Source organism: Ascaphus truei, unplaced genomic scaffold (assembly GCF_040206685.1).
Source record: "Ascaphus truei isolate aAscTru1 unplaced genomic scaffold, aAscTru1.hap1 HAP1_SCAFFOLD_2655, whole genome shotgun sequence".
In the NCBI taxonomy this organism is placed as follows: Eukaryota; Metazoa; Chordata; class Amphibia; order Anura; family Ascaphidae; genus Ascaphus; species Ascaphus truei.
In genome coordinates, this window is record NW_027455595.1 from 1 (window position 1) to 25772 (window position 25772).

Here is a 25772-nt window from a genome sequence, read left to right on the forward strand (position 1 = left end):
AAACAGGCCAGGTTTTCAGGATATCCCTACTGAAAACCTGGCCTGTTTGGGACCCTCGAGGACTGGAGTTTGACATGCATGCTCTAGAAGGAGCACAGCTGTGGGTGGGAGGTGGATTTGCTTTGCATCAAATGGTTTGGAGCAAGGTTTATTGTATGTATTATCATAATAACAATGCAATGCTTAACTTTTATTTCAGGAGGGATGACTGCAGAACAGAAGTGAATATTGAAGCCACGTGTTCCTTTTCTTGCAAAAGAGAAAATTTGAAGGACAGTTGAAGAGAAGGAAAATTACTACACAGAGACAGATAAGCAATGTGTATATTTCTCATTTACCATTTAGTATTTGTCGTTTTATTGACTCCACACAATCCGGCTGCTACGGGTTTCACATTGAATATTTTCATCTCTACTCTACCCCTTCCTGTGATCTGAACCATGCAAGTTTTCGTTGATTCAATACATCATGAGTAGAGGGTGGCTACAGTATGAAGTAAAGACCCAAGGACCACATCTACTACCATTCATAACAAGAACATGTGCAGTAGCGCACAGCTGCAGTTCTATGTGATTGTTATGAAAGGTTGAGGTGGTTCAATTCTATGAATCTGGAGTGGGATGGATCCTGTTTGCATCATATGGTTTCATCTAGGCCAGTAGATTATATAACTCTCAGTACAGGTTACACATGGCATCAGTATTAGTGATTTAAAGAGGAGGAAAGCTTCAATGTGGAGAACAAAGCCAAGTAATGTTGAAGTTACTCCTTTTACCATTTACTTGGTCAGTCTGTACTGTCTACTCTCCACACAGCTGCTAAGGATCTTCCATTTTAAATACTTTCACCTCCTATTCTGCACTGCTTTGCTGCCCATTATTCAGAGATGCGTTCCAGTCATGTTTACCACTCTGAATCTCTCTGCAGTCATTGGTTCAGCACATCATGGGTAGAGCATGGCTACAGATACAGCAAGCTATTATTATTTTACCGGCTGATCATCCATAATATTGCATTAAAACATAGAATATCACTTAATTTCCAAAAGATTCAGTGATGCTGATAATGCAGAATCTCACAACATTTCCCATCATAATGCCATAATGCACAAGTGGGAGAAATAATCCTTGCTATATCTGTACATTGTGTGACGTATTACCTCCATGACCAATGAGAGCAAGTACATCTTCTGTATAGAGCGGCTGTGTTATGATGCAGTTATTGATCATCATTGACATAATCACAAGAATCTTATGCAAAGGGAAATTGTCCGCAGCGAAGTGAGATTTCAGCCCCCAAACGTCTGTAATATTAATGCAATGTCTTACTTTTGTTGCAGTGAACACTGAAGAGACGGATCTACTACAACACTGTACAGGATGAGCATACGCTACAAGCAGCAAAATGATCTTGCAGTTGACAGTATGTTGTTCTGGTAATGTGCACAATTATTATTTATGGGCTACACACCACAGTGCTGGACATATTCTGTTAACTTCAACTCTACTCCTAACATGGAGATGTCTTCCTGGTGTTACTGATTCAGTACATCATATGCACAGTGTGGTTATGATATGATGGATTGATTTAATGAACCCACCAACCAATGATGACATCTGCATCATCTTCTGTAAAGTGCAGCTACAGCATGATATTATCAGCATTTGGTGCGGTATAATCAGAGGTATCTATGTGCTTTTGTGCCTGTTTTAAGTCCTCCAGCTTAACGCCCCTACACCTCCCACTACACAGGCATACTTACTTATGCATACACTGACATCTGGCATACCTACACACACCCCAGGGCCACTTCCTTCCCCTGATGTCAGGGAGAGGATGGGCATGCAGAGTGCAGTAAGTCTCCACGTTACTCTGGCCAACAGTCTTGGCCTACCTCCAGCATCTGTCACCCACAACATCTGTTCCCTCCTTGTAAAGTGCTGAACTATCTCACCTGGGTCAGTGCTATAGCTGATCACAGTGCCCGATCAGGATGTCACTGTGACAGGCAGCAGTGCAGATTGACCGGTCAATCAATGCAGTGCCGCAACATATGCACTAAATGAGATTTCCGTGCCCCCAGTCAGGTTACTCCCTGGGCAGTGACCCTGCTCACACCCTCCCCTAGTTCCACCTCTGATCACAATTATCTCTCTTGGAGAGTGTAGCAAATTGGAGTTGGGGGAATCTCACCTCTGCCACGCATGGTCACAATCTGGGCACAGGACCCAAATAGTGGGCAATGTGGCACTTCTTACAGTAGAGAATAAGTAACTTTATTCTTTACTTGTGTATTAAGGACCTTATTTGCATTAAATTCAGTCCACATGGGACCAAGACTTTCTGGCTTACTGAACAAAGTGGAATTGTTTCGTAGAGGGTGGAGAATTGTATTTTATCTGAAATTACCCCCTCTGCACAAAATACAAACAATTATACCCATACAAGTACCTTGTGGAAGTTGTTGCCCTCTATCTTCCTGTGGTCTCTCCCTGTTTCTCACCGTGCCTCCTCCCATTTCCTTGCACCTCTGCGTCTCCGCATATATCCCTATACTCAGAGCCGGCTCCGGTCAGTGACATGGGATGCCCAAATATGAGCATATCCATATATGGGCATCCATGCCACTGACCGGAGCCCGCTCTGTTGCGGATATGGAGAGAGACTGGGAGATTTACATCCCCTTATAATTCATATGGTGCATAGTACCGGCACGTATTGTTTTACCGGTACTGTGTACCTTCCTACTTTCACACTGGTACAGTATATGCTGCAGTGGGACTGAGAGGGATATATTGGTAACACATAGTCATTGTTGGGGGAATTCAATCCATTTTGAAAATAGTAATGAAATGTTTTTTACTTTTTTTTTTGCAGTAATGAAGAATGAAAAAGTTCTGTTAAAATTGAATTGGACGTGAACTGGATTCAGCATTTCATCCTCAACTCTGCACCAGTGTGAATTGACGTTCTTTAATGTTCTGACAAGGTACATGCAACATCTCTTCCTCTACCCCTACACCACCCTCTGCCTCTTGCCTCTCTCTCCACCTCCCTGCTAAGCGTATTAACCCATCTAATGTAATCCACATTCCTTGTCTCACTTTACTCTTCCCTTCTCACGTGCCCTCTGGAATGTCTGCTCTACGACTAACATGGTCTATTTGTACATGACCTCTTCTGCTCTCATCATCCACCACTTCTCATTCCCCTCACCCCTGTCCTACTCGATACCTCAGCTTAATTGAACTCTCTCCTCTGACATCTACCCTTATCTCTAACCTCTCCTCACTTTCTGCTTAAACTAACTATCTTGTTAACTCTTACAATGCTATCATCTCCTCCTCCCTCCTCCTCCATCATCTATATGTCCCTTCTAGGCTCTGACACACTCATCCCTCTAAGGCCGTGATTATCATAGGCACACGCTTGGTCGTCCACAGTGCGTGCGAGCGATGCAGGGCCTCCCCGTCGCCTCGGACCTCAGTGCAGGGATTGCTGGAGCGACAGGCATGCGCTAACTTTGCCTTCTGTTGCGTGCTTACTATAGACGCAGCCTAACCCATGCATTGGTTAAATTCACAAGCACGCTCTCATCACACTTCATCACATCACACTGCTGCTCTTAACACCTATGGAGGAAATCTCACAGTCTGATTTTCTACACTAAACCTTTGTCCTGTTCTGTAAAACTCTGCTCCTTTTTTTAAGGTCAAACACTACTTTTTCCTCACTCATCAACACTCCAATTTCATTCACACTGTCTTCTATGTATTTGAGTCCCACCACTGACTTTCTCCTCCCACTTAACATCCATCCTTTATTTCTCCTCAAGCCTTTGCTCACTTGAGGCAAGGTGGATGCCATCCACAAGTAGATTCGTTCTCTCCCTTCCCCCTCTCTCTTTTTCTATCTAGATCTCATTGCACTCTTGACTCCTTTTCTCCTGTCACAAAGCTGGAACCTGATCTTCTCTTCTCCCTCTACCACATGCCCTCTCAATCCTATATTCTCACTCTCACCCACATCTTCAATTCCTCCATATCCTTTGGCTCTTTCAACTCTTCCTTTTAAGCATGCAGTGGTCACCCCTATTCTCAAAAATAACCTTGACCTTGTGTGAATTTCTAACTATCGCCCTGTATCCGTCCTACCATTTGCCTCCTAATTGCTAGAACGTCTTGTGATCTCCCGTTTGATCAACATTCTTAAATCACATGCTCCTCTGGGCCCTTCACAATCTGCCTTTCCCAATGTAACCAATTATGTACATAAAGAAAATTCCCAAGGTCCATTTTACTTACTAATCCTGCTTGATCTCTCTTCTGCTTTTGATACTGTCAATCACTCTTCTCATTCATATTCTAAACTCTTTCTTCGTATCCGCAGCAAACTTATATCCTGGTTTTCATCATACTTCTCCATCACACATTCTCCATCTCTGTTGCTAACGTGTCTTTGTCTCCTGTTGTTTTGTCTGTTGGTATACCTCAGGACTCTGTTCTGGGACCTCTCTCACTACATACTATCACTAGTTGACCTTATCAACTATTTTGGCCCTTGATATCATCTCTATGCAGATGATACACACACCTATCCACCCTACCGTCACTCCTGCAATTTAGTTCCTAGTTTCGGGTGGCCTCCTGGCTATATCCTCCATGGATGACACTCTTCTGCCTTAAACCTAATGTCTAAAACTGAGCTCCTCATATTTCCCCCTAAATCTGGCCTAATATCACCTTTCTCCATCGCAGTAAACAGTACTACCATCATCCTGTCATGAAAGCACATTGCCTAGGAGTAACATTTGACTCTTCCCTTTCCATCTTCATTCACGACACTGGCTAAAGTTTGTTGATTCTTTCTCTGTAATATTTCCAAGATTTGCCCTTTTCTCTGTCAATCTACTGCTAAAACGCCAATGCATGCCCTTATCGTATGGGTTAACATACTGCTAACAGGGCTCCCTGCTTCACAACTTTCTCATTTGCAATCTATCCAAAACTCTGCTGCTTGAATAATTTCCCTTTCTCCCACAACAGTATCTGCTCATCTCCTCCTCCTCCTTAAATCCCTCTCCTTGCTTCCCATCAAGTTTCAGATCACCTACAAAGTTCTCCTCCTTACCTTTTTGTTAAGGTTCTCTATTAGTGGTGTACCGAGTACCCGGCGTTACCCGACACATTTCCAGCTACCCGGACATTACTCGAAACCGGCCACTGAGAAGTGGACTTGGCCGGGTAATACCCGGCGTCGGGTAATACCCGGCGTCGGGTAATGTCAGGGCAGCTGGAAATAATCTTTTATACTTACCTTTCCTAAGACATCTAGGATCAGCAGCAGCAGTCCTCTGATGTTGGCAGCATCAGAGGTGTCTTCACCTGGCGGGGGGAGCTGCAGGAATCACTTCCACAGCACCGAAGCAGGTAAGCTGTGTCTGTGAGCCTGCAGCTCCCCCGCCAGCTGAAGACACCACAGATGCTGCCACCGTCACAGGACTGCTGCTGATCCTAGATGTCACCGCCACCCGGAAGGTAAGTGCCAAACCGTGTACCCGACCGGGTAGAACCTTTCATTTTGGCCGGGTACCCGTTACCCATTTTTTTATAGTTGAGGACCCAGTCCAACACTATTCTCTATTCATCTGCTCCTTCCTACATATCATCTTTGGTCTCGTTATGCCCTTCCTCGTCTCCTAAGCTCTACTAATAACTGTCTCCATTATACTTCTTACACCTCTACTGCGCACTCGCTCTCTTGCCTGAAACCCTTTCCCATCAATTTACCTGTGAAACTCACACACACTCAGTATATGCCAACATACCCTCTTCCACCCACATTTAAGATCAACCTAAAAATTCACAACTTAAATGAAGCATTTCAATAGCTTTTACTCGTTGCTACTGTCACTCATTCAGTCACTAACTATTGTTCCCAAGAAGTGCTTTATACTACAGTACCCACCATTAAGGACAAGCATTGTCATCTACTGCACTTGTTCCCCCACCTGTTGTCTCTCTGTAAGTCTCCTTACATTTCTCTTAGATTGTAAACTACCCAGGACAGGGATTTACTTTCCTATTGTCTGTTTTTGTTTGTTGAACTTATTGTATAATAATTTCCTGTACTTTTTGGTCTCTCTTGTAAAGCGCTGAGTACACAATGGGTGGTATATAAATAGAGATATATGCAGAGTCTAGAGACAAGGCACACGTGTATAGGTAGCTACAGTTTATCCGGGACCGTATGCATCCTTGAAGTGCCTGTCCCAGTTATTTTCTATTGATTGCAATGTAGGAGTGTCTGTCCTGTCTTATTTTTTTTATTATTATTATCATTATTATTATTATATATACAAAGATATATACAAAGATTGTTTCCTGTCGTTAGCATGACATTGTGTGACACAGTGTGATGTCATTGATTCAGTAGATTGTGTGCAGACCGGGACTGCAGTACAGTTTCACTGACATGAATAACTTGTGTGGTAGAAGCTCTAGAAGGAGCACAGCTGTGGGAGGGAGGTGGATTTGCTTTGTATCACATGGTTTGGAGCAAGGTTCATTGTATGTATCGTCAATAATAATTATAATAATAATAATGCAATGCTTAACTTTTTTATTTCAAGAGGAAAGACTGCAGAACAGAAGTGAATATTGAAGCCATGTGTTCATTTTCTTGCAAAATAGAAAATTGAAGGACAGTTGAAGAGGAGGAAAATGACTACACAGAGACAGATAAGCAATGTGTATATTTCTCATTTAGTATTTGTCGTTTTATTGACTCCAAAAAATCCGGCTGCTAAGGGTTTCGCATTGGACATATTCACCTCTACTCCACCCCTTCCTGTGATCTGTACCATGCAGATTTTTGTTGATTCAATACATCATGAATAGAGTGTGGCTACAGTATGAAGTACTGACCCAAGGACCACATCTACTACCATTCATAACAAGAACATGTGCAGTAGCGCACTGCTGCAGTTCTATGTTATTGCTATGAAAGGTTGAGGTGGTGCAATCATATGAATCTTGAGTGGGAGGGATCCTGTTTGCATCATTTAATTTGATCTAGGCCAGTAGAGTATATAACTCTCAGTACAGGTTACATATGGCATCAGTATTAGTGATTTAAAGAACAGAAAAACAGGAGTGGAGAACAAAACCAAGTAATGTTGAAGTTACTACTTTTTACTATTTACTTGGTCAGTCTGTACTGTCTACTCCCCACACAGCTGCTAAGGGTTTCCATTTGAGATACATTCACCTTCTACTCTGCACTACTGTGCTACCCTCTATTCAGAGATGAGTTCAAGTCATGTTTACCACTCTAAATCGCTCTGCAGTCATTGATTCAGCACATCATGGGTAGAGCATGGCTATAGATACAGCAAGCTTTATTTTACCCTAATATTGCATCAAAAAATAGAATATCACTCAGTTTCCTACAGATTTACTGATGCTGATAATGCAGAATCTCACCCTCCCATCATAATACACCAGAGGAAGAAATAATCCTTGCTATATATGTACATTGTGTGACATATTGCCTCCATGACCATTGATGGCAAATACATATTCTGTATAGAGCAGCTGTGTTATGATGTAGTTGTTATTGATCATCATTGAGATATAATCACAAGAATCGTATGCAAAGGGAAACTGTCATTAGCATAGTGGGATTTCAGCCCCCAAACTTCTGTAATATTAATGCAATGTCTTACTTTTATTGCAGTGAACACCGAAGAGACGGATCTACTACAACAGCAAAATGATCATGCAGTTGACAATGTTGTTCTGGTAATGTGCACAATTATTATGTATGGGCTCCACACCACAGTGCTGGACATATTTTGTTAACTTCAACACTACCCCTACCATGGAGATGTCTTCCTGTGATTGGTGTTACTGATTCAGTACATCATATGCACAGTGTGGCTATTATATGATGGATTGATTTAATGAACCCACCAAACACTGATGACATCTGTATCATCTTCTGTAAAGTGCATCTACAGCAGGATATTATCAGCATTTGGGGTGATATAATCAGAGGCATCTATGTGCTTTTGTGCTGGGTAAAGTCCTCCAGCTGAACCGCCCCCCGCCACCCACCCCCCTACACCTCCTGCCACACAGGCAAACTTACTTACACACACAGCACACTTACTTATGCACACTGACACTTGGCATACCTACACACACACACCCCACAGCCACTGGCATGCATGCAGAGTCCTGGGCATGCAGGATGGGCATGCAGAGTACAGAATATCTCCACCTTGCTCTGGCCCGTACTCTTGGCCTACCCCCAGCATCTGTCACCCACAACCTCTGTTCCCTCCCTGTAAATTGCTGCACTAACACACCTTGGTCAGCGCTGCAACCGATCACAGCACCGGATCATGTCACTGTGATAGGAAGCAGTGCTAATTGACCGGTCAATCAATGCCACGTGGCAACATACGCACCAAAAGAGATTTCCATGCCCCCTGACAGGCTACTCCCTGGGCAGTGACCCTGCTCATCTTCCACCTCTGATCACAATATTCTCTCTTGGAGAGTGTAGCAAATTGGAGTTGGGGGAATTTCACCTCTGCAGTGCATGTAGAGTCCTGTATGCAGAGTACAGAAAGTCTCCACCTTAGTCTGGCCCGTACTCTTGGCCTACCCACAGCATCTGTCACCCACAAATAATACATACACTAATACTCCCCACAATACACACTTTAATACCACCTCAATAATAATCTCCCCAATAATATTATAGTCTTAAACACAATATACACAATACCCCCTAACACAAGATACCCAATCTAACACTCTCCTCTGCACCTCAACATAATATACACACTATAATACCCTACACACAATATAATACTCCCACACACACACAATATACACACTATCCTCCTACCGCCATAAAACACAACCAATAATACACACACACTTTGTGGATGTTGGGACCAGCTCCTTGCATGCACCAGTGAAAGAGAGAGGCCTGCCATCCGTGCCTCCCTCCGTTTCCCATCTTCTCCCTGTCTCTCTCCCTCCCTTTCTTTGCATCTCCCTGCATCTTTGCGTATACCCAGTCAGTGACGGCTCCGGTCACGTGATGCCTTAATATGGGCTTATCCATATATCTGTTGCAGAGATGGAGAGAGACCTGGAGATTTTACATTTCCTTATAATTCATATTGGTACTTAGTACGGGCACTTATTGTTTTATCAGTACTGGGTACCTGACCGTACTGGCCTACGAGTGAGAAGGCAATATTGGCATCACACAGTTACTGTTGAATATGTCATTCAATCCATTTTGAAAATAGTAATGCAATGTGGTTTTGTTTTGTTTGCTTTTTGCAGTAATGAAGAATGAAAAAGTTATATTAAAATTAAATTGGAGGGGAACTGGATTCAGCATTTCTTCATGAACTCTGCACTTGTGAGCATTGACCTTCTTGAGTGCCCTGACAGGTACACGCAACTTTAAGACTATAATCTTCATCAACTGCTGTGCAAGCTTTCGTGCTATACCTCCCCCTCCGGTTTTGATTTATACATTTGCTCTCTCAATTCATGTCCTCTAATATCTGGAGGCTCTCTCCTAGCATTTCTCTCTACCACAGCACGTCATCCCAATGTAACCTCTCTCTTGTTCTTTCTGTTTACTGTTTCCTCACTGCTCTGTAAAACTTTTCTAATTTCTCTAACTTCCACACTCCTGCTTTTATCCACATGTTCTATACACTTTCCTTCCCCTACCTTTGCATGTGTCTACACAAAGCACCATTTGTACAGACCTCTATTGCAGCTATTTCTGCACTGCTCAATGAAATGCTCTCCTGCACATCCTATTCTCTTCCACCTTCCCTCATTCTCTACGCCCCCCTCTCAAAGCCCCCTCTCTCTATGTCTCCTCTCTCTACGCCTATCTGTCTCATTCTCTTGATGCCCTTCTCTCTCTACATATCCCTATCTCTGTCTCTCTCTACACCTATCTCTGTGTCTCCTTCTATGCTCGCTGATGTTGGGGGATATCTCTTATAATCTTGGACCGGCTCATATACACATCAGGCCTCCCTACTAAGAGTGTTAACCTATCTAATGTAATCCACATTCCTTTCCTTACTTTTCTCTTCCCTTCTCCTGTGCCCTCTGGAATGTCCACTCTTACTAACAAGGCTCTAGTTGTACATAACCTCTTCTGCTCTCATCAGTCACAATCAGTCATTCCCCTCACCGCATCTTACCTGTCCCACTGATTTGCCTCTGCTTAATTAAACTCTCCTCTGACATCTACTCTAACCTCTCTTCTCTCTTCTCTCTCTGCTTAAACTAACAATCTTATTAACTCTTACAATGCTATCCTCCTATCTATATGCCCCCTATAGGCTCTGACACACTCATCCCTCTAACCCACACCTTTGGCTAAATTCCCAAACACACTCATCACACTTCCACTCGCTGTTCTTAATACCTACGGAGGAAATCTCACACTTTGTTTGATTTTTCTACAGTAAAAATGTCTCCTGTCCTGTATAAAGCTGCTCTCTAGGGCTAAATACACTACTTTTTTCCACACTCATCAACACTCAAATTTAATTTACGCTGTTTTTTTCTCTGTATTTGACTCCCTCCACTGACCTTCTCCTCCCACTTGCCATCCTTCCTTCACTTCTCCTCAAGCATTTGACTACTTCAGAGGCAAGGAGGATGCCACCCAAAAGGAGATTCCTTCTGTCCCTTCCCCCTTCTCTCCTTCTACCCAAATCTCCTTCTGCACTTGACTCCTTTTCTTCTCTTACAGAGCTGGAAGCTAATCATCTTCTATTCTCCCTCTACCACATGCCCTCTAGATCGTATCCCCTCACACCTTACTGCATCTCTTAGTCCCCACTCTCACCCACATCTTCAATTTCTCCCTATTCTCTGGATTTTTGCCCTCTTACTTTAAGCCTGTAGCGGTCACCCTTTTGTCAGAAACAAACTACACCCTATGTGCCTTACTAACTACCGCTCTGTATCCCTCATGCTGTTTGCCTTCTAATTGCTAGTGTCAACATTCTTAAATCACATGCCCTCCTGGATCCTTTACAACCTGCCTTTCGTACAGCACGTTCTACAGACTGTGCTTAAAGCTAATTCCCAAGGTTTTTCCCTACTAATCCTACTTGATCTATCGGCTGCGTTTGATGCTCTCAATCACTCTCCTCCTTCATATTCTAAACTCTCTCTTGGTATCAGTAACAAAGTTCTATCCTGGTTTTCATCATAACTTTCCTGTCACACATTCTCCATCTCTGTTGCTAACATGTCTTCGTCTTCTATTGATCTGTCTGTGGGTATACATCAGGTCTCTGTTCTGAGAACTCTCTTTCTCTCTACATACTATCATTTGGTGACTTCATCAATGCTTTTGGCCTTAGATATAATCTCTATGCGGATGATACACACACAAATCTATCCACCCCTGTTCTCACTCCTGCAATCCAGTCTCTACTCTTGGGTTGTCTCCTGGCTATATGCTCATGGATGGCACTCCACTGCCTTAAACTTAATGTCTAAAACTGGGCTCATATTATCCCCTTTCTCCATCACAGTAAACAGTACTACCATCTATCTTGTCATCAAACATGTTGCATAGGAGTAACATTTGGCTCTTCAATTCCATCTCTATTCACATGCACGGCTATGGGTAAAATGTGTTGCCTCTTTCTCTGTAATATTGCCAAGATCTTCCCTTTCCCCTCTCAACCTACTGCTAAAACTCCAATGTATACTGTTATCCTATAGGTTATTTTAACATACTACTAACAGGCCTCCATGCTTCACAACTTTCTCCTATGCAAAACTCTGCTGCTTGAATTATCTCACTTTCTTCCACAACAGTCTCTGCTCATCTCCTTAAATCCCTGTCCTGGCATCCCATCAAGTTTTTGTATCACCTACAAAGTTCTCCTCCTTACCTTTTTGTTAAGGCTCTCCATTAATCTGCTCCTTCTTGCATATCATCTTTGATCTCTCGTTATGCCCTTGCTTGTCTCTTGCACTATAACCATAACTGTCTCCTGTAAACTTCTTTCACCTCTACTGTTCTCTCACTTGCCTGAAACCATTTTCCATCACTGCACCGTACATGTGAAACTTCCTCACACTCAGTATATGCCAACATAACCTCTTCCACCCACATGTAAGACCAATCTTAAAATTCACGACTTAAATCAAGCATTTCAAAAACTTTGACTCGTGGCTACTGTCCCACACCCACAGTCACTGCTAACAACTATTGTTCCCAAGATGTGCTTTCTACTAATTGTACCCACCATTAAGGACAAGCATTGTCATCTACTGCACTTCTTCCCCCAACTGCTGCCTCTCTTTAAGTCTTCTAACATTTCTATTAGATTGTAAAGTTCCCAGGGCAAGGATTTACTTTCCTATAATCTGTTTTTATTTGTCGCACTTATTTTTTAATTATTTTTCCCCTCTCCCCTAATGATATACATATAGGTTTTCCTGTCATTTGCATGACAGAGTTATTATGGTTAACTATTGCATCATGTAGACTGCCTTTTCAGTGTGATGTAATTGATTCAGTACTTTGTGTGCAGACTGTGACTGCAGTACAGTGTCACGAACATTAATGACTTGTGTGGTAGAAGCTCTAGAAGGAACACAGCTATGGGAGGGAGGTGGATTTACTTTGGATCACATGGTTTGGCGCAAGGTTCATTGTATGTATGATCATAACCATGCAATGCTTAACTTTTATTTCAGGAGGGAAGAACAGTGAATATTGAAGCCATGTGTTTCTTTTCTGTCAGAAGAGAAATTTTGAAAGACAGTTGAAGAGGAGGAAAATGACTACACAGAGACAGATAAGCAATGTGTATATTTCTCATTTAGTATTTGTCGTTTTGTTGACTCCACACAATCCAGCTGCTAAGGGTTTCGCATTGGACATATTCCCCTCTACTCTACCCTTCCTGTGATCTGTACCATGCAGGTTTTTGTTGATTCAATACATCATGAGTAGAGTGTGGCTGCTGTATGAAGTATTGACCCAAGGACCACATCTACTACCATTCATAACAAGAACATGTGCAGTAGCGCACTGCTGTAGTTCTATGTGTTTTATTAAAGGTTGAAGTGGTGCAATCATATGAATCTGGAGTGGGATGAATCCTGTTTGCATCATATGGTTTCATCTAGGCCAGTAGAGTATATCTCTCAGTACAGGTTACACATGGCATCAGTAGTAGTGATTTAAAGAACAGAAAAAACAAGAGAAACTTCAATGTTGATAACAAAGCCAAGTAATGTTGAAGATACTCCTTTAACTATTTATTTGATCAGTCTGTACTGTCTACTCCCCACACAGCTACTAAGTCTTCCATTTGAGATACATTCACCTCCTACTCTGCACTGCTGTTCTGTCCTCTATTCAGAGATGAGTTCCAGTCATGTTTACCACTCTGAATCACTCTGCAGTCATTGATTCAGCACATCATGGGTAGAGCATGGCTACAGATACAGTAAGCTTTATTTTACCGGCTGATCATCCATAATATTGCATTAAAACATAGAATATTACTCAGTTTCCAAAAGATTCAGTGATGCTAATAATGCAGAATCTTACAACACATCCCATCATAATGCACCAGAGGAAGAAATAATCCTTGCTACACTACCGACACGTTTTATTGAAGCACGGCTAGCACCGCAAGCCGGGGGATGCCCCGGCGTGCTAGCCGCACTCCCTCAGCGTGCCGCGCATCACCGATGCACGGTCACGCGTCATCGGGTGCCTGCGCCCCCTGCACGCGCGTCCAGGGCTCCCCGAGGGAGCACTGGTGTCCCGCGATGTGGGGGACAGCGGCAGGGGGTTCCGGGGGACCCGACGGACCCGGCAGCGGAAGGGAGAAAGCCCCGATCGGAGGGCGCTCCTCCGCTGCTTCGGCGTGCGCCCGGCACCCTCCGGCGCGTGCCAGGTTACTGCTGCGGCCAAGAACGGGCAAATGCTCGAATAAACTCGGCCGCAGCAGTATATCTGTACATTGTGTGACGTTTGGCCTCCATGACCATTGATAGCAAATACATATTTTGTATTGAGCGGCTGTGTTATGATGTAGTTGTTATTGATCATCATTGAGATATAATCACAAGAATCTTATGCAAAGGGAAAATGTCTGCAGCATAGTGGGATTTCAGCTCCCAAACTTCTGTAATATTAATGCAATGTCTTACTTTTATTGCAGTGAACACTGAAGAGACGGATCTACGACAACACTGCACAGGACAAGAGCAAACACTACAAGCAGCAAAATGATCTTGCAGTTGCAAGTATGTTCTGTAATGTGCACAATTATTATTTATGGGCTACACACCACACTGCTGGACATATTCTGTTAACTTCTACCCCTACCATGGAGATGTCTTCCTGTGATTGATTCAGTACATCATATGCACAGTGTGGCTATGATATGATGGATGGATTTAATGAACCCACCACCCACTGACATCTGCATCATCTTCTGTAAAGTGCAGCAGGATATTATCAGCATTTGGGGTGGTATAATCTGGGGCATCTATGTGCTTTTGTGCCTGGATAAGTTCCTCCAGCTGAACCACCCCCCTATACCTGCCACACAGGCATACTTACAGAGCACACTTACTTATGCACACTGACACTTGGAATACACACACACACACACACACAGACACTGTCATGCATGCAGTGTCCTGTATGCAGAGTACAGAAAGTCTCCACCTTACTCTGGCCCGTACTCATGGCCTATCCCCAGCATCTGTCATCCACAACCTCTGTTCCCTCCCTGTAAAGTGCTGCACTAACACACCTGGGTCAGCGCTGCAGCTGATCACAGTGCCGGATCATGATGTCAATGGGATAGGCAGCAGAGCTGATTGACAAGTCAATCAATGCAGCTCCGCAATATATGCACCAAAAGAGATTTCTGTACCCCCTGTCAGGCTACTCCCTGGGCAGCGACCCTTCTCACCCCTCTCATTCCACCTCTGATCACAATAATCTCTCTTGGAGTGTGTAGCAAATTGGAGTTGGGGGAATCTCACCTCTGTAGTGCATGGTCACAATCTGGGCACTGTACCCAAATATTGGGCAATGTGGCACGTCTTACAGTAGAGAATAGAATAAGTAACTATATTCTTTACTTGTGTATTAAGGAACTTATTTGCAATAAAAATTCAATCCACCTGGGACCAAGACTTTCTGGTTTTCTGAACAAAGTGGAATTGTTTTCCTATAATTTTATATTCTCTGAAATGTAACATCACAATAAAGTACTCCTATTTTTTTCCTTTGTGCTTTTTTATGGACTATTCCTTTATGTATTTCACTTAATGGGACTAATTACCTTACAATTAGATTTCACTTGTATTTTCTTGGGTTACTCTTTGGAATTTCTCTCTGTGTTCATTTATACTATCTTATTTAGAGCAGTCTTTGCCATTGGACCCCATTTCTTGCCAGAGAGATCTGTAACACAGAGTATTGAAGAGAGTACAGAACAGTGGTGAAGTAGATTTTTATGCTTCTAGGCAGCCTCCCTTCTCACCATGTATTCTGCCCCCGACGGTCTCTTGCACTGCTCCCTCCTACACCCACTCTCCTCACTCTTCCCTCCCCTCCCCGCTATCACTCAATGACCCCCTCTCATTCAATCCTGCTCCCTTACTCCCCCCTCACTCATTCTTCCTTCTGCACACACAATCCTCCCGAATATCACTCCCAAACAACACACACACTAATTCTCCCCACAATACACACTATAATACCTCCTTGTGACGATAGCTTCCACAGGCTTACACTGGCGACACACTTTATTCGAGCTCGGCTAGTCCCACGAATTCGGGTATACCCGGGTGTATTGAGGTTTGTGACTGTTTTCTGCCCGAGTGCATTGAGTTATTTTCCAGCAGGGATTGAAGCATTTTATTCCCGCTGACTGCAATACTGCACAGTACATATATATATACTGCATTACAATTCATGAATTTATGCCATCTGGTAGACACGCGAAGCATTGCAGCCTATTAAATCCTAATCATTATCATTTAACAGATCAGCCGCCCATCAGCCAGGCATGAACCCAGGCTGGGAAGGCAAATGCAACGGGGCTTGTCAGAGGTGAGGAGCGGCGCATTCCAGGTATCTGCCAGGTACATACCGGGTATTTGCTCGAATAAAGTGTGTCGGTGCAGTATTAATATTACACAAAAATAATTGGGTTTGAACTGAACGAGGCTTAAGATATAATAAATTGTATTTATTCCTTAGAATATAGGTGAACACAACAGATAATACAGTAACGAACAAGAAGTACACTTACTTAAGGGTTGGGGAATGAGAAGTATGATGTAGCATTTCTTTCAGCAGTGAGGAAATCATTCAGGTGATATCAGGTAACCATATCAGCAAACGAAGACAAAGGATATATGGGTGGACAGCAGTTTATAAACCATTCTCCTTCTATTCTTAACCTTAAGCACAGGGGATTGGTTTACAATTACCTCCAGCCACTCACTAACGTGGGAAAGCATTCTGACCCATGCCCCCCTGCTAGTTGGCACATGCGCAGTAGAACTCTGGGGGTCTCATTTCTGAAGCCCCACATTTACGTCAGGAATGCCAGACAGTCTACCATTTGGAGTTCTGGCAGGAAAACCTTTGTTGAAAGGTGTTAACTGGAACACTTAAGACCTGCCCTGGTTTGGGCTTCGGATAAACAGTGAGGGTGATAAAACTCTTTGAACAGCACTTAAATCCTAGACATAGCGGCGTCCCCAGGGCCATCTGCTACCTTATGGCCCAAAAGGATCTCTTCTGGGTCTTTGTCCATACCTTAAGATACACTATTAAGCATAAAACATAAACGTATTAAAATATCCGGTTCCGTTAGGTTTAGCAGGTCCAAACTTCCCAGTTCGCATTGCCAGAACTGGGACACCATATGGTCCAAAAAGCGACTTGCTACGACCTAAGAAACCGGAGTTACACCAATGCACATTAAATCATTTTAATACAAAAATCTCCATTGAAAAAGAAATCTCAGCTTTTCACTAAATCCCCATTGAAAACAACGGGCAGCTCCGCCATAGACTTTCAATGGTAAATCGCCGCCATTGAAGTCAATGGGGGTTTTCTGCCATTGAAGTTTATGGGAAAAGTCCCGAACTTCAAGGGGGTCCATACTCCGTCGGGTTGGTCCAAGCGGGTCAAGGATGGTTCTGCAGCGATGCCGGAGCAGTGGCTAAAGATACCCCAAACCCTGATCCGCTGAACCCTCCGGAACCGGAGATATGGATTCCTAAAATTCAGCATTTCTCACTTAGTCATTTTTCTGAGCCGTTTCTGCCGCCGCCGGCAAAGCCTATGGCGCGACCCGCTCTATCTGGTTCGACCCTTATCGGGGGTCCAGGATTCGGGGACCCGGTGGTGGTCGAGTGGGGGGACGCTTAGGAACTAGGGGCAAAAAGAATTTTATCCCTAGGTGCCCTAAAACAGTTTATTTCCCCGCTAATTGACGTTGAACTTGACCCAGTGATTTTAGCTCTTTTGAAGGACATTGTATCCGCTTTGCGGTTTGCGGTCTGGACGGCAGCCAACTAGGTTACCTCGAGGCATCTCCATTGAAGTCAATGAGCCCATTGACTTTCAATGGGAAACCGCCGCTCTCCCTCTCGGACGCCACCTGCTGGTCACTACAGGAAACAGGACGAAAACAGCACAAATTCCTATTGAAATGCATGCCAATGGGGACCTGCAAAATGGTGCCCGAAAAGGCGGGAAACTTACACAAAGAGCTATAATCATTAAAGAATTATTAACCCTTGTGCTCCCGGATGGATTCTAGTGTGTGTGATGCAAACACTGAGTAACCAGACATTACAATGGAACAGGGGAAAATACATTTACATGTCATAACAAGGGTTACATCACATTTCTGGACCTCAGCCCAGTTAACCCCTTGTCTCCCTGGTGCGGTCAGGGGTGGCCAAATGGGGTGCAACCCCTTTAATACCGGGCCACCCCCTCTCTCCCTCTACACCTCCCCTTCTTAATGAGTGTCCTGTGGCCCACTGGCCCTGACGGGGAGTGGGGCACTGCTGGCACCATTAATGAATTCAGTCTCAGAGGGATAGTCCTGGCGTGAAAGTCCATCAGCATTGCTGTTTTCACTACCCTTTTTGTGCTGAATGGTGAATTCAAATTCTTGCAAAGCCAAGCTCCATCTCAGCAGTTTGGCATTTTCCCCTGATACCCTCTGTAGCCAGCTCAGGGGATTGTGGTCGGTAATGACCGTGAAAGCCCTCCCATAGACATAGGGCTGGAGCTTTTTGAGTGCCCACACAATGGCCAAGCACTCCTTTTCAATGGTGGCATATGCCACCTCCCTGGGGAGCAGTTTGCGACTGAGATACACCACAGGGTGCTCTTTGCCGTCGTCCCCCACCTGGCTCAACACAGCCCCCACACCAAAGTCTGAGGCATCAGTCTGAATAAGAAAATGCTTGGTATAATCTGGGACAGCCAGGATGGGGGCCTCAGCAAGCGCAGCTTTCAGTGCCTGGAAAGCAGTTTCACAGGCAGGAGACCAGGTAATAAGCACAGGCAGTTGCTTCTTAGTCAGATCAGTCAGGGGTTTGGCCACGGCACTGTACTGTGGGACAAATTTCCTGTAGTACCCTGCGGTGCCCAAAAAGGCCATGACCTGTTTCTTGGTTTTTGGAACAGGCCACTGAACTATGGCTTCTACCTTGGCTGGCTCTGGCTTGAAATGCCCTCCACCCGCCCTAAGTACAGGACTTCTGCCATACCTACAATACACTTAGTGGGTTTTAAGGTAAGCCCAGCCTCCCTGATTCTATCCAGCACCGCAGCTACATGTCCTATGTGGGATTCCCAGGAATTACTAAAGACAGCAATGTCATCTAAGTAAGCCCTGGCATAGCTCTGCATCCCTTCCAGTAACCTATTGACCAGGCGTTGGAAGGTAGCCGGGGCATTCTTCATCCCAAATGGCATCACCAAAAACTCATAGAGGCCACTTGGAGTGATGAATGCTGACTTCTCCCTAGCCTCCAGGGTCAGGGGAATCTGCCAGTAGCCTTTGCTCAGATCCATGGTGGTCAGATACTTTGCCCCCGCGAGTTCATCTAGTAACTCATCCATGCGGGGCATGGGGTAAGCATCTGACACCGTCCCAGCATTGAGCAACCGGTAGTCCACACAAAACCGGGTGGTTTTGTCCTTCTTAGGCACTAGGACTACTGGACTTGCCCAAGGGCTCTGGGACGGAGTAATTACCCCTAGGGTCAGCATCTCCTCAATCTCTCTCTCCATACTTGTCTTGACCTCTGCTGACACTCTATAAGCGTGCTTATGCAGAGGCTGCAGGTCCCCTGTGTGTACTGGGTGTTTGGTGAGATGTGTGGTCCCTGGCATGTCAGTGAAGAGGGCGCTATACTGAGCTAGCAAGTCCCTGGCTTCTCCCTTCTGCCTAGCACTCAACTGTGCCCCGATCTCTACCTGCTCAACAGTGTTTCCTTGCTTTGCCTCCCCTAGGAGATCAGTCAGAGCATTGCTCGCCGGATCCTCCAGCAGTGGGCTACAAATGGCCATTACTGCTCCCATACTCGGTGCTCTGTATTCCTTTAACATATTAATGTGATATGTCTTGTGCCTCTCAGGCGCTACCTGTACAACATAGTTGCACTCATTCACCTTTCGGATAACCGGGTACGGTCCCGACCAGGCAGCCATCAGCTTGTTCTCCCGAGTGGGTTTGAGAACAAGCACCTGCTGTCCTGGGATGAATTCTCTGCTACGGGCCTGCTGGTCATACCATTGCTTCTGCTTGGTCTGAGCAGCCCTGAGGTGGTCCTGGGCCACCCCCATAAGCATCTCTAACCGGTCTCTGAGATCTACTACATACTGGATCACTGAAGCATCAGTAGCAGTAGTCTCCCCCTCCCATCCCTCACGGAAGAGGTCCAGAGGTCCACGTACCCTGCGGCCATATAGTAGCTCGAAGGGGGAGAAGCCTGTAGATTCTTGCGGTACCTCTCGGTATGCAAACAGCAAGTGCTGCAGGTGAATCTCCCAGTCTTTCCCCTCCGCCTCTATAAAGGTCCGAAGCATCTGCTTCAGGGTACCATTAAACCTCTCACATAATCCGTTTGTTTGGGGATGGTAAGGGGTAGTGCGCTGGTGCTGTACACCGCAGGCATCCCAGAGACAATGTAACAGTTCACTCATGAACTGCGACCCCTGATCAGTTAGGATCTCACTAGGGAAACCTACCCTAGCAAAAATGTTCAGCAAAGCTGCTGCCACTGTCTTGGCACTTATGGTGCCCAGCGCTACCGCCTCAGGGTACCGGGTGGCAAAATCCACCACCGTGAGGATGTAGTACTTCCCTGACCTGCTAGGAATCATGAGGGGTCCTATCAGGTCCATCGCTACCTTCTGGAAGGGTTCCCCTATTATCGGTAGGGGTCTCAGGGGTGCCTTCACACGGTCGCCCGCCTTACCTACTCGCTGGCAGGCATCACAGGAGCGGCAGAAATCAGCCGCATCCCTGGATGCCCCCGGCCAGAAATAACGCTGCAATAACCGGGCTCGCGTTCTGGTGACCCCCTGATGTCCCGCTAACGGAATAGAGTGAGCTACCCGTAACAATTGCTGTCGGTACCCCTGGGGTACTACTAGCTGTCGCTTACCGGTCAATCCCTTCTCTATTCTCGGGTTCCCTTCTTCTCTGTATAGGAGTCCCTTATGCCATAGGCAGCGCTCAGTGCCCTCCCCTGCCTGAGATTCGGACGCCCGAAGTCTCACGCCGGCCAGGGTAGGGTCTGCCTTCACTGCCTCCCTAAACTGGGCTCCTAAATCTGCCCCCCCCCCAGACATGTCATTGTCAGGGGAAGGGGACACGGTAAGGGGGAACAGTAAGTCAGCCTGTGGTTGCAACTGATCCTGGCTTACCTCCCTGGGCTCCTCTGTGCCCTCCGCTAACGTTGGTCCCAAAGGCTGGGGGACTGGGGTGGCCACCGCCGACATTGCCGCAGTCTGGCTCCGGGTAACCGCCGCCACTGCAGCGGGCTGGGGCACACGGTCGTAGGTGCAGGTCATCGGTCCCAGGTCATTGCCCAAAAGAATTTCAGCATCCAAACCTGGTAAAACCCCCACCTCCCGCACACCCTTGCCCACCCCCCAATCCAAAAAAATGCGGGCCACCTGCAGGAAACGTGGCTCTCCGTCAGCCACAGTGATCTGTATCCCAGGGCCTGGGATCAATTCCTCTGACCGGACCATATCAGGTCGGACCAGGGTCACTGCAGCTCCTGAATCAAGTAAGCCAACTGCTTGCCGGTCACCGACTGTGACCGGGGTGAGATGCTTGCTCCTGCCGTCCGTCTGCTGCAGGTCTGCGCTGTGATGTCCTCCGCTCCTGGCTGTAGGCACTGAAGAAACCGGGGTAGGGGTGACATGGGACGTCTCGCTGGGAGTTGTTTCCATGACCGGTCCTGGTTCTTTGGTGGAAGCCACCCGCACGCGGGCTACCGGCTTTGCAGCTGGGGTGCGTTGCCCTCGATAGGGTCCGTTGGAACGCAGGGGTTCCGGGCAATCTGGTCTGATGTGACCAGTGCTGTTGCAATTGTAGCACCGGCGCTCATGCCGGAGCTCTCCCGCCTTCTGTGACCCGCTGCCCGCAGGCGGCTTTTGGGTCCACTGGGGGGTACTCACAGCTTTCTTGGCCGGCGCCGGTGGGGTTACCGCTTTGGCTGGTACCTTGGCGGTCATCTGGGACCGGCTGACCACATAGTCATCTGCCATCCTCGCCGCCTCGGTGTAGGTCTTGGGCTTTTTATCATACACAAAAGCCCTCACCGCCGGCGGGCACTGCTGCATGAGCTGCTCCTGAAAGATGAGGTCCAGCAGGCGTTGGTAAGTCTTGGCCTCAGAGCCCTCCACCCAGTGTAACCCATACAAAGCCATGCGGGTCACATAAGTGACATAGGTCTCCTGAGGGTGCCTCTCCTCCAGCCGGAACTTACCCCGGTAAGCTTCAGGGGTAAAACCATGCTGAAACAGCAAAAGTTCTTTCAGGTGGTCATAGTCATCAGCAAACTCCTCTGTAAGCGCCTTCAAAGTCTGTTTAGCCAAGCTGGAGAGTAGCGGGTCCAGGCGTGCAACCCTATGCTGGGGAAGCACCCCGTACCGCCGGCACTGCGTTTCAAAGTTCCTTAGAAACATGTCAATCCGATCAGTGCCCTCCACATACTTGGTGAGACTGTGCTTGTCCAGTTGGAGTCCATCTCTGGGGGGTCGGACCGGGGGGCAATAAGCGGGTCTGTTCATTGCCATAGAGATAAACGTTAGGGTTAGGGTTAGGGTTATAGGGGAATACGAAAATTTAGGTATGTGACTCATTTGGGTACTAACCAATCAGAGAAGAGTTAGGGTTGAAAGTTAGGGTTGAAAGTTAGGGTTGAAAGTTAGGGTTGACACTTAGGATTATTTTTCTATTTTTGTTTGGCCCAGGGTTATAGGGGAATACGAAAATTTAGGTATGTGACTCATTTGGGTACTAACCAATCAGAGAAGAGTTAGGGTTGAAAGTTAGGGTTGAAAGTTAGGGTTGACACTTAGGATTATTTGTCTATTTTTGTTTGGCCCAGGGTTATAGGGGAATACGAAAATTTAGGTATGTGACCCATTTGGGTACTAACCAATCAGAGAAGAGTTAGGGTTGAAAGTTAGGGTTGAAAGTTAGGGTTGAAAGTTAGGGTTGACACTTAGGATTATTTTTCTATTTTTGTTTGGCCCAGGGTTATAGGGGAATATGAAAATTTAGGTATGTGACTCATTTGGGTACTAACCAATCAGAGAAGAGTTAGGGTTGAAAGTTAGGGTTGAAAGTTAGGGTTGACACTTAGGATTATTTTTCTATTTTTGTTTGGCCCAGGGTTATAGGGGAATACGAAAATTTAGGTATGTGACTCATTTGGGTACTAACCAATCAGAGAAGAGTTAGGGTTGAAAGTTAGGGTTGAAAGTTAGGGTTGAAAGTTAGGGTTGAAAGTTAGGGTTGAAAGTTAGGGTTGACACTTAGGATTATTTTTCTATTTTTGTTTGGCCCAGGGTTATAGGGGAATACGAAAATTTAGGTATGTGACTCATTTGGGTACTAACCAATCAGAGAAGAGTTAGGGTTGAAAGTTAGGGTTGAAAGTTAGGGTTGAAAGTTAGGGTTGAAAGTTAGGGTTGAAAGTTAGGGTTGACACTTAGGATTATTTTTCTATTTTTGTTTGGCCCAGGGTTATAGGGGAATACGAAAATTTAGGTATGTGACTCATTTGGGTACTAACCAATCAGAGAAGAGTTAGGGTTGAAAGTTAGGGTTGAAAGTTAGGGTTGAAAGTTAGGGTTGAAAGTTAGGGTTGACACTTAGGATTATTTTTCTATTTTTGTTTGGCCCAGGGTTATAGGGGAATACGAAAATTTAGGTATGTGACTCATTTGGGTACTAACCAATCAGAGAAGAGTTAGGGTTAGGGTTATAGGGGAATACGAAAATTTAGGTATGTGACTCATTTGGGTACTAACCAATCAGAGAAGAGTTAGGGTTAGGGTTATAGGGGAATACGAAAATTTAGGTATGTGACTCATTTGGGTTAGGGTTAGGGTTAGGGTTAGGGTTAGGGTTAGGGTTAGGGTATTAGGGTTAGGGTTAGGGTATTAGGGTTAGGGTTAGGGTTAGGGTTAGGGTTAGGGTTAGGGTTATAGGGGAATACGAAAATTTAGGTATGTGACTCATTTGGGTACTAACCAATCAGAGAAGAGTTAGGGTTGAAAGTTAGGGTTGAAAGTTAGGGTTGAAAGTTAGGGTTGACACTTAGGATTATTTTTCTATTTTTGTTTGGCCCAGGGTTATAGGGGAATACGAAAATGTAGGTATGTGACTCATTTGGGTTCTAACCAATCAGAGAAGAGTTAGGGTTGAAAGTTAGGGTTGAAAGTTAGGGTTGAAAGTTAGGGTTGAGGGTTAGGGTTGAGGGTTAGGGTTAGGGTTAGGGTTAGGGTTAGGGTTAGGGTTAGGGTTAGGGTTAGGGTTAGGGTTAGGGTTAGGGTTAGGGTTAGGGTTAGGGTTAGGGTTATAGGGGAATACGAAAATTTAGGTATGTGACTCATTTGGGTACTAACCAATCAGAGAAGAGTTAGGGTTGAAAGTTAGGGTTGAAAGTTAGGGTTGAAAGTTAGGGTTGAAAGTTAGGGTTGAAAGTTAGGGTTGACACTTAGGATTATTTTTCTATTTTTGTTTGGCCCAGGGTTATAGGGGAATACGAAAATTTAGGTATGTGACTCATTTGGGTACTAACCAATCAGAGAAGAGTTAGGGTTGAAAGTTAGGGTTGAAAGTTAGGGTTGAAAGTTAGGGTTGACACTTAGGATTATTTTTCTATTTTTGTTTGGCCCAGGGTTATAGGGGAATACGAAAATGTAGGTATGTGACTCATTTGGGTTCTAACCAATCAGAGAAGAGTTAGGGTTGAAAGTTAGGGTTGAAAGTTAGGGTTGAAAGTTAGGGTTGAAAGTTAGGGTTAGGGTTAGGGTTAGGGTTAGGGTTAGGGTTAGGGTTATAGGGGAATACGAAAATTTAGGTATGTGACTCATTTGGGTACTAACCAATCAGAGAAGAGTTAGGGTTGAAAGTTAGGGTTGAAAGTTAGGGTTGAAAGTTAGGGTTGACACTTAGGATTATTTTTCTATTTTTGTTTGGCCCAGGGTTATAGGGGAATACGAAAATTTAGGTATGTGACTCATTTGGGTACTAACCAATCAGAGAAGAGTTAGGGTTAGGGTTCAAAGTTAGGGTTGACCCTTATGATTATTTTTGTATTTGTGTTTGGTTAAAAATGAATAGAACATTTTTAGTTATGTGACTCATTTAGTCACACTTGACCAATGAGAGTTAAGTTCTGAATAATTTAGGGAGGGTGTGGTTTGGGGTTGAAAGTGTGGTAAGAAAAAGTGTAAGTGGGTAAGCAGGTGAGGGAGGTTGTGGGTAGGTGGGTGAGGGAGGTTTAGGGATGTATGGTGGGTGTGGGTAAGGGAGGTTGAAGGTTTGTGAGGGAAGGTGGATGATGAAGAGAGTGGGTAGGTGGTGTTGTAGGTGGATTAGGGAGGGTGAGTAAATGTGTTTGGGAGGGTGAGGATGAAGGTGGGTGAAAAAAGTGTGGGTCAGTTAAGGTATGGGTGAGTGGGCAAGGGTGAGGCTGGGTATGGGTGTGCAGGTAAGGGTGGTGAAGGTGAATTTTAATATGGATGATGGAGGGTAGAAGGTGGGTGAGGGAGGTTGGGTGAAGGAGGGTTTGGGAAGGTGATGTTGAAGGTGGGTGAGGGATGGTTAATATGGGTATAGGAGGCTTTGTAGGTAAGGTTGAGGCCAGTAAGGTAGAGTAAACGTGGGTGAGGGAGGGTGAGGATTAAGGTGGAAGAGGGAGGGTGTGTTTAGGTGGGGTTAAAGGTTGGTGAATGTAGGTGAGGTAGGTTGAAAGTGGATGAGTGTAGGTGTGGGTGAGTGAAGGTGTTGGTGAATGGGCAATGGTGGGTGGGTGAAGGTGGATGAGGTGGTGGGTTATAGTGAACATGGGTCAAGGAGGGTAAGAGCAGGTGAGGGAGGGCATGGAATCAGTCTGTGAGCCTGCCCTTTCTATTTTGTT

The 25772-nt window shown here is 45.3% G+C and overlaps 1 long non-coding RNA gene across 1 annotated transcript; it reads left to right on the plus strand.

The window, feature by feature from the left end:
- The first annotated feature begins 2879 nt into the window (after positions 1–2879).
- On the plus strand, positions 2880–15343 carry LOC142481430 (uncharacterized). Its single transcript, XR_012795775.1, has 6 exons — positions 2880–2989; positions 6632–6749; positions 7738–7802; positions 9369–9479; positions 12783–12892; positions 14264–15343. It is a non-coding gene; the product is annotated as an uncharacterized LOC142481430 (long non-coding RNA).
- Positions 15344–25772: the final 10429 nt, after the last annotated feature.